This window comes from Gavia stellata, chromosome 6, assembly GCF_030936135.1.
Source record: "Gavia stellata isolate bGavSte3 chromosome 6, bGavSte3.hap2, whole genome shotgun sequence".
NCBI classification, from domain to species: domain Eukaryota; kingdom Metazoa; phylum Chordata; class Aves; order Gaviiformes; family Gaviidae; genus Gavia; species Gavia stellata.
In genome coordinates, this window is record NC_082599.1 from 2,262,645 (window position 1) to 2,270,744 (window position 8,100).

Genomic DNA, 8,100 nt, shown 5'->3' on the forward strand with positions numbered 1-8,100 from the left:
CTGAATGCTGCCCTCTGTGCCTGTCTCCGGCAAGAGTCAGGAGTGGGATGTGTGTTCATTTCTTTGTGTGAATTCCGTATAGGATTGACTCTGCAGCAGCAGCATAATTGTACTCAGAAGCAGCAAACCAAAGTCAGAGTCTGCTTTGACAGTGTTAGGCTCACAGATGTGTGGGACCAGAGATCCTTGCTGCTTTTGCCTGCTGAACCTTCCAATGTTAGTCTCTTTGCTCTGCAGATATCAAAGCACTTGATGCATCATCCTTGTTCAACAGAAGCAATATTCCCTGTTCAGAGTAGAGTAGCTCAGATGGGCAACTAAACAATATTCTCAAGATCATGGCACAAATAAATAGCCCTCTGGGAAACAGAATGGATTGCAGGATCCTCCTCTAACTGCTGCACAACTTACTGAGAAACCTTCAGAGAGATGGAATATGGAGTAGGCATTATTTTGATGTTTAAATGTTCTTCAGTCTGAGTCATGAAGGAGTGATTAACAAACTGTTGGACTAGTAAAAAGACCGGGAAAATGTAAATTGATGTGCCAACATATCAGGTGATACAGCAATTCTGTGCCTCAACAGGAGGACAGCCTAGGACTCTGGATCACTGTAGGAGCATGTGCTTACCATCAGTAGCAGCAAGGCTAGCGACTGGAGCACTTGCTACTAGTTTATGGACAATTCTGGAGGAAGTTGTGGACGAGGAACAGCATAACCTTAAACAAGGCTGCACTTGCATTGGAAGGAAGAAACAACAAGGTTGGATCAAAATAGTGTGGCCAGCAGGACCAGAGAAGTGATTGTCCCCCTGTACTTGGCACTGGTGAGGCTGTACCTTGAAACTGTGTTCAGTTTTGGGCCTCTGACTACAGAAAAGACATTGAGGTGCTGGAGCGTGTCCAGAGAAGGGCGACAAAGCCGGTGAGGGGTCTGGAGCACAAGTCTGATGAGGAGCGGCTGAGGGAGCTGGGGTTGTTCAGTCTGGAGAAGAGGAGGCTGAGGGGAGACCTCATCGCTCTCTACAGTTACCTGAAAGGGGGTTGTGGTGAGGTGGGTGTTGGTCTCTTCTCCCAAGTGACAAGTGATAGGACAAGAAGAAATGGCCTCAAGTTGTGCCAGGGGAGGTTTAGGCTGGATATTAGGAAAAATTTCTTCACTGAAAGTGTTACTGAGCACTGGAACAGGCTGCCCAGGGAGGTGGTTGAGTCACCACCCCTGGGGGTATTTAAAAGATGTGTGAATGAGGCGCTTAGGGACGTGCTTTAGCGCTGGACTTGGCAGTGTTAGTTTAACAGTTGGACTCGATCTTAAAGGCCTTTTCCAACCTAAATGATTGTATGATTCTATATAATGTTGTTATATAAAAGAGAAACTTATGGCTTAGTTTAGTAGCTGAACTTAAATGTAAAGGAGACAGTGATGTAGGTCTTGATAAATATTCCATATAATGTTTATGGAAGACCTGCACTCTCTGGAGCAGCAGCTGGATAACAGGCAGAGTACAGCACAGTGCCTAAAATAAGATTGGACTACTATGTTTAGGGAAGTGAAACCAACCCCTAGCCAATACCAATGATGAATATTGAGACCAAAGATGGACTTTTGGGTGTCTCTTGCAGGATGGTGGAATAGCTCCTTAGCCTCTGACTGCATTGACTATATCTCCCATGGAAGATGAGGCACTCAGACTGCTTGACGATGCCAATACTGTAGATACGTATTTTTGTGTCTGAACCTTCAGACTAAATCTCTCCCTCTAGAGAAAATGCATCTACCCTTACTTAGGTGCCTAAAAATGTGTGGTACAAGTAGTTAAGCCTAAGCTAGTTATTCCAGGGTTATTTATGTCTGAGAGAAAGTGGCACTTATATAGGGCTATTCACCACATTGAGGAAACTTATCTAGATCTGGTGAATAAATGATTATTTCTCTTCAGTGATTGTTAGTGGAGCCTGCAGTGACTAGCTGAGATTTGGGTGTCCAGTTTCTAGACGCTCAATCTAGAGCAGGTAAATCCTGCCCTTGACATCCAATTCTTTGCTTGATCTCTGGGAGTAGGAGCAGGAAAGAGAGACAAGGGGATTTTTGGGATGTCCTAGGGATCAAGTGGCTCCCTGGCAGGAGCTGGAACAGGGCCTGGTAGCCCATTACTGCCCCATGCTTTGGGTTTCCAATGACTCAGACCCTCTAGGGATGTTTTGGGGGTGATCTAAAGTAGGAGCCAAGGTTAGACCATGTTCATGATATCCTGGCCTCTCTTTTGCTTTACCACCCACCATGGCAGATTCCCCTAGCTGTGGGGGCACAACATCTGCTTCCAGTGAAGACTGGACTATGCCAAAGCCTTGGCCACAAAGCCTTGGCCCCCAAGCCCTGCCGGATTGCATGTCCCCAGGTGTGGCGGAGCCCAGGCATGTCTCCCCCATCCCAGTGTGTCTCAGACTGCGCTGAAGAAAGGATCTGTGTTGTGTGCAGTCATCACCTCTGCATATTCTCCCAGTGCCCAGCAAGGGCTGGGAGGAGGCAGAAACCACTCTATAAGGAGCTGGATGTAAACTGACATTGGACAGTCATGGCTGTAAAACATCAACTAAACCCCAAAACACTAAATCATTCCCAGGCAAGTTGCATTTTTAGGTCAGAACAGTTTGACACTGGCTCTTCTAACTAAAAAAAAAAAAAAAAAAAAAGAAAATCATGATTGCTTTGTTTCTGATTCATTTCAGGCAGGCAGAAACTGTCAGCGGTGATGGGGTGGGAAAGCAGAGATATCATCCCCAGTGGAAAAGGAGATAGGAGTTTTATTCACTTCACTGAGCAGCAGAGAAGAAAAATTGTAAAAGGCACTGCTTTTCAAGGTCTTTTTTTTTTTTTTTTTTAAATGCCCCTTATAATCAGGCTTGACTGGTGTTGCTGCTTTTCCTGCAGCATGGCTGGACTTTGAAAAACTAACAATGTTTATTCCTAATTGCATTTGATTACATATATCTAAAGGCCACAGATGGTGTGGGAGGACTGAGCTTTAAATAAATGCACATGTGCACTCTTTCCCTTCCCCTCCTTCCAAGTAGCAATAATGGGAGCTGGGGTTGTTCAGCCTGGAGAAGAGGGGGCTGAGGGGAGACCTCATTGCTCTCTACAACTGCCTGAAAGGGGGTTGTGGTGAGGTGGGTGTTGGTCTCTTCTCCCAAGGGACAAGTGACAGGACAAGAGGAAACGGCCTCAAGTTGCGCCAGGGGAAGTTCAGGCTGGATATTAGGAAAAATTTCCTTAATGAGAGAGTGGTGAGACACTGGAACAGGCTGCCCAGGGAGGTGGTGGAGTCACCATCCCTGGAGGTGTTCAAGGAATGTGTGGATGAGGCATTGTGGGACATGGTTTAGTGGGCATGGTGGTGTTGGGTTGATGGTTGGACTTGATGATCTTACAGGTCTTTTCCAACCTTAGTGATTCTGTGAAGGAGATGGACAATCTGACAATGTAACTCCATGCAGGCAAAACTTACTTAGTGAGGCCATCAAAATCCTCTGCAGTGGTGGGGAAACCCTGGCAGGGTCCAGATGCAACATTGAAAATACAGTAATGATAACTCATCTGTGGCTTCATACGTCAGGGGTAAATACATAATGGGATTATATATTTAGGAAAAGACTGATCATAATGAATGAATTTAAGTGTGATAGGTGATAAATCTAGTAGTGTTAAATTATGGTGTAGACATATCTGTTGCCCTGGTTGTGAGGCGTGCTTGTGCCAGGGCTGCTCCTGGGCTGGCCAAAGGATGTCTCTTGAGGTCTCAGACCTCCAGCCTCCCTCGTTCCCAATGGGAACCTGATTTTTAGTCATACCTGGACCTGTTCAGCTTAAAGTTGAACCCTGATGCCTCTTTTCATCTGAGAATGACAGCACTCACCACAACAGCCTCTTTAGCATAGCTGTAGCATTTAGGATAGTTGTTTATTAGCAGAGGCAATAGATTTAGTTATAGATGCAATCTCTCTGCAAATAACAAAACTGCTCTGAGATAATGTCTAAGTTTTCCCTTAATGTTTATGTGGGTTTGGGTCTTGGAAGGTCCAGTGACTTTGTACCCTTATCTCCATCCCTCTGTCTTGAGCATGTCTCCTCAGACAGATCATGACAAGGAATTTTCCAGAAAATAGCCTTTGTAATTTTCTGTAATATTTTTAATCCAGCTGACCTGAAATACTGGTATCGTCCTTAGAGATGCCCTTCTTAAAGCTAACACTTATGTCTCAATTCATCATTTGTGTTGCTTGTGTTACGTCCTCCTGATCTATTATTTGTTCTTTTTATTGTCAGCTGTTGAGTTAAATCTATGCATCCACATGGGAAATCAACCTCAGGAGTCCGCTATAACTACTCAGTAATTTTACCTACCTTCATTTGAACTACAGTCACACATGAGTATTTTTCAATTATTGCATACAGCTTCTCATCCATCACATTCACTTGGAGGCTACAAATGAGGGTTACTGTCCCTCGAGTCCAACAAAATACAGCTAAGTATAATATAAACTGAACTCCACTTAACACCCTCTGTATCAAATATATCATTTGTCTATATGGCAATTTGAAAGTGGAAGGTCTTGGAAAACATCTGAAAGCCTTTAATTAACCCCTCTTTTTTTCTTTTTTAAATGGCCTTCAATTTATCTTCCAGTGATCTTCTTACCCTACTCCATCAGGACTTGCTTTTGTTCCACTGAAGCTATTCCTAACTAGTAAAAAAGATTAGTTGGGGTTTTTTTTTACTCCCTACTCTCAAGTCTGTGTTGCAGCTTTTCCCAGGAGTCCAAGCTAGAATTGATAGGAGACCAGAAGCATCTTTATTTTAATTCCTATCTTGGTAGAGAGAAGGGGAAGCTTTTTCTGGTCTGATAAAGCTTCTGAAGAGTTTCTTTTATGTGACTTCCTAGGACATAGTTTAATCTCCTGAATAGGAAGCTCCAAACTCCAATTCAGAGACCAAGAGCTTAATAAAGGTCTGACAGATGCAGAATTTGACTCAATAAAGGGATCATTGACTAAACTAGATGTTATATCCCAAACACCTGATATGCCTTCCCATCTCAGGGTCCAACCTCACAGCTGGTCCAAGTCTTTTAAGAGCTGACCTGACGCACATTATCCTGATCAGGTTACCCTGATTGTTTTCTCCATAAGGGATGCATTACATCTGGGGCCGGAGCACCCTGTGATAACCCATGAGGCTGATGGGCCTAAACAAGGTGGACCTCCCCTATAAAACAGCGGGAATTGCAAAGGTCCAGTTTTCAGACCACTATTTATTTTTTATGCTTGTTTTATATCGCCTGATTCCCTCCTTTAGGTACCTGCAGACAGACAGAAAAGTTTGTAACAAAGGAGAAAACTCAGGTAAATCAAATGAAGGCTGAGAAAAGCCTTGGGATAGGAATGAGAAGATAATTATGTCAATAAGGAACTTAGTAACAAACCATATGGGGATGACTGGGAAAATATGGTCTATTCCAGCTGGTTTATCAGTCCTTAGTATCAATAAAGTGGCTCAGATAAGCATAGAGATTTCCCTGTGCTTTCCCAAAGCAATGTAGTGATGGTTTTCCTGTTACACTGCAGAGCAGACTATTCCTCCAGCTGATTACAAAATAGTCATAAAACACTATGGTACTAATTTTCGGCCCTGGCCCAAAAGAGGGTCGAATCTAAGAAGTGATGGGGTTTATATTGGCCTTTATAAGAGGAAATTTCTGTTCTAGAGCACTGGAAATGTTGATGTTCCTCCCTCCCTAACTTGTCCTAATTCTGTTTCCAGAGCGTCCCTTGGGCATGTCGAAGGTCTGATGGACAAAACCAGTAGTAGTATGAACTGTGCTATCCCCTCATCCCTCCTTCCCTGTGTAAGATGCCTGCTTCTTGAAATGCATACCTTATCCTAGCTGGAGCCCTTGGAGAAATGATAGGGAAGGTGGAAAGCTAAGGAATGGGTCAGTGCTGTGTGCATTTCATGTAATGGGTATTATTTTATGGGAGCTGAATGCATTGTCTGAGCAGTCCTGTGCAAAGGGAAAAAAGCTAAAGCTGTGCTCTCTTGTTCTTTAGTCTTCTTGGTGCTAGAGCACTGGTGTGATGCTGGAAAAGAGCCTTTTTCCAGCCTTCTAGGTGTTTATCTAGCACCTGCTGATGTCTGAGCATGTAAATGCATTTTAAAGGTCGGGATACGGAGGCACTGAGGGTTGCCTTGGTAGAGCTCCGTGGGTGTGTATCTTCACAAACCTGTACAAACTACAACCGAGCTTAGGCAAAGGACTCCTGGGGAAGAGTCCACAGCTCCAGGTGAAGTGCAGTAGGTTCCCCTTCAATTCACTGTACAGGAGGGCTCCTGGCACACTGAATGGGGCAGTGTCCAGGGCAGCCCACGGAGCTATTTCCAAATTTACCCAGTGCCAGGGTAGCTTGCTAATCCTTGAACAGTTAACTTTCAACCTGGGGGACTGAGAAGTCTTCCAAAAGACCTATGAAAGAGGAAAGCTTTTTGTCAATGCAATTAGATTCAATATTCAGAGGCTTTTATTGCCTCTTCACTTCCAAGTGGAAAGTGTATGTGAAACTGCATATTTGAAAACACTTGAACAAGAGCATCTTCTTGTTTCTTTACTTCTCCTTATTGTGTGTGCGGGTGTTTTGTTTTGTTTGTTTGCTTGGTTTTATTTTTTTTTTTATCTCACTGAAATGCTCTGATGTTCAGCCCCTTTTACGTTCTCTCTGCTTTGGTGGGCTGGTTTAGCATAAATTGAATTATTCGGGATAACTACATTGTGTAATTATTTGAAGTAAAAAGTCCTTGCAGAGCTTCGGAGCAGCCTGTAATTCATCTGCTTTTAGAAATACAGAAACTGACTGTTAATCTAATCTCATTTTTGGATACCTGGCAGTTAACCTGCCATGCAGCTTCTGTTTCCAGATGAGATTTGCTCCCTCTGACATGCTATAAGAAGTAGACAAGTTTTCAAGAAAGTCTGGTATAAGTAAAGCCTACCATCAAATTACACATTCTACAACAATTTTCGTAGTTTTGCCATTTATCTTTGTTTTGCTTTGACACGAGGACAATTCCTGTAAAGTGTGCGTCTGTGACACGTAGTGAAAGGGAACATTTTCCTGGCGGGGTAGATGCCGTGTCTGCACGTCGCCCTGGGTTCAGCAGAGCATGCTTTGTGAAATGTGCACTGTAAGAGAAAGTTCTGCCTCGCTTGTCACCTTGAGAGCTGCTGTAGGCTGAACAGCTTGGAAAAATGTGAAAAATGTCTACAGCAGAGTGTGCCTGAGTTTGTAAAGAAGCTTTAAGTTCCCGTTTGCCTCGCTGGGATGTTATATTGTGGTCAGATAGGATGGGTTGTAGACTCATTTGAAAATCCTGAATTAAGTAACTTTAAAATGAGACAACTAGAGGGTCAGGGAAGAAGATGGACCATGGGGTGGGGATATGAACTCAGCACAGTTGTCATTGTCTCTGGCGTGTTGGTGATGAAGCGCTAAAATCTTCAGACCGAAGGTTGCGGAGATCAGACCTGCCTCGGTGCGAGGCCAGGTGAGGGGCAGGGCAGCCAGGGGTACAAAGTTTTAAAATGGTGAAAAAAATCTTTTCTTATGCCAGCCCATCACAGCTATGCCTGCACAGATGCATTTTCGAGCAATTTAGCTAAACCCAGAAATCTGAGCAAAGCAAGCTCTGCTGCAAGAACACATTGGCACCACAGCATTGGGGCTCTGACCCCAGACCAACACAGCAGCTGCCTCTAACATGGCTCAGGCCTGAGGAAAAGCGATGAAGAGGTTGAAAATGGCTGGGCTGCAAAATTTTTGGCAGCTGTAATTCTGTGGGGGTTGTTCTTCCAGGCAGGATTCTCACTTCTGAAGCTCCTGGCAGTAAGTTATAACTGCTGCCAGGGCATAGTCCTGGGTTGTGAAGCTGCTCTTCCCTCATAGTTCATCCCAGCCTTGCTGCAGGGAGCTGGGGCCATGGGAGCATGTAATCATCCTCGGGGAAAAGCTCTGAAATGTTTGGGCTGCATTTTTCTTCCTCTGCCTTC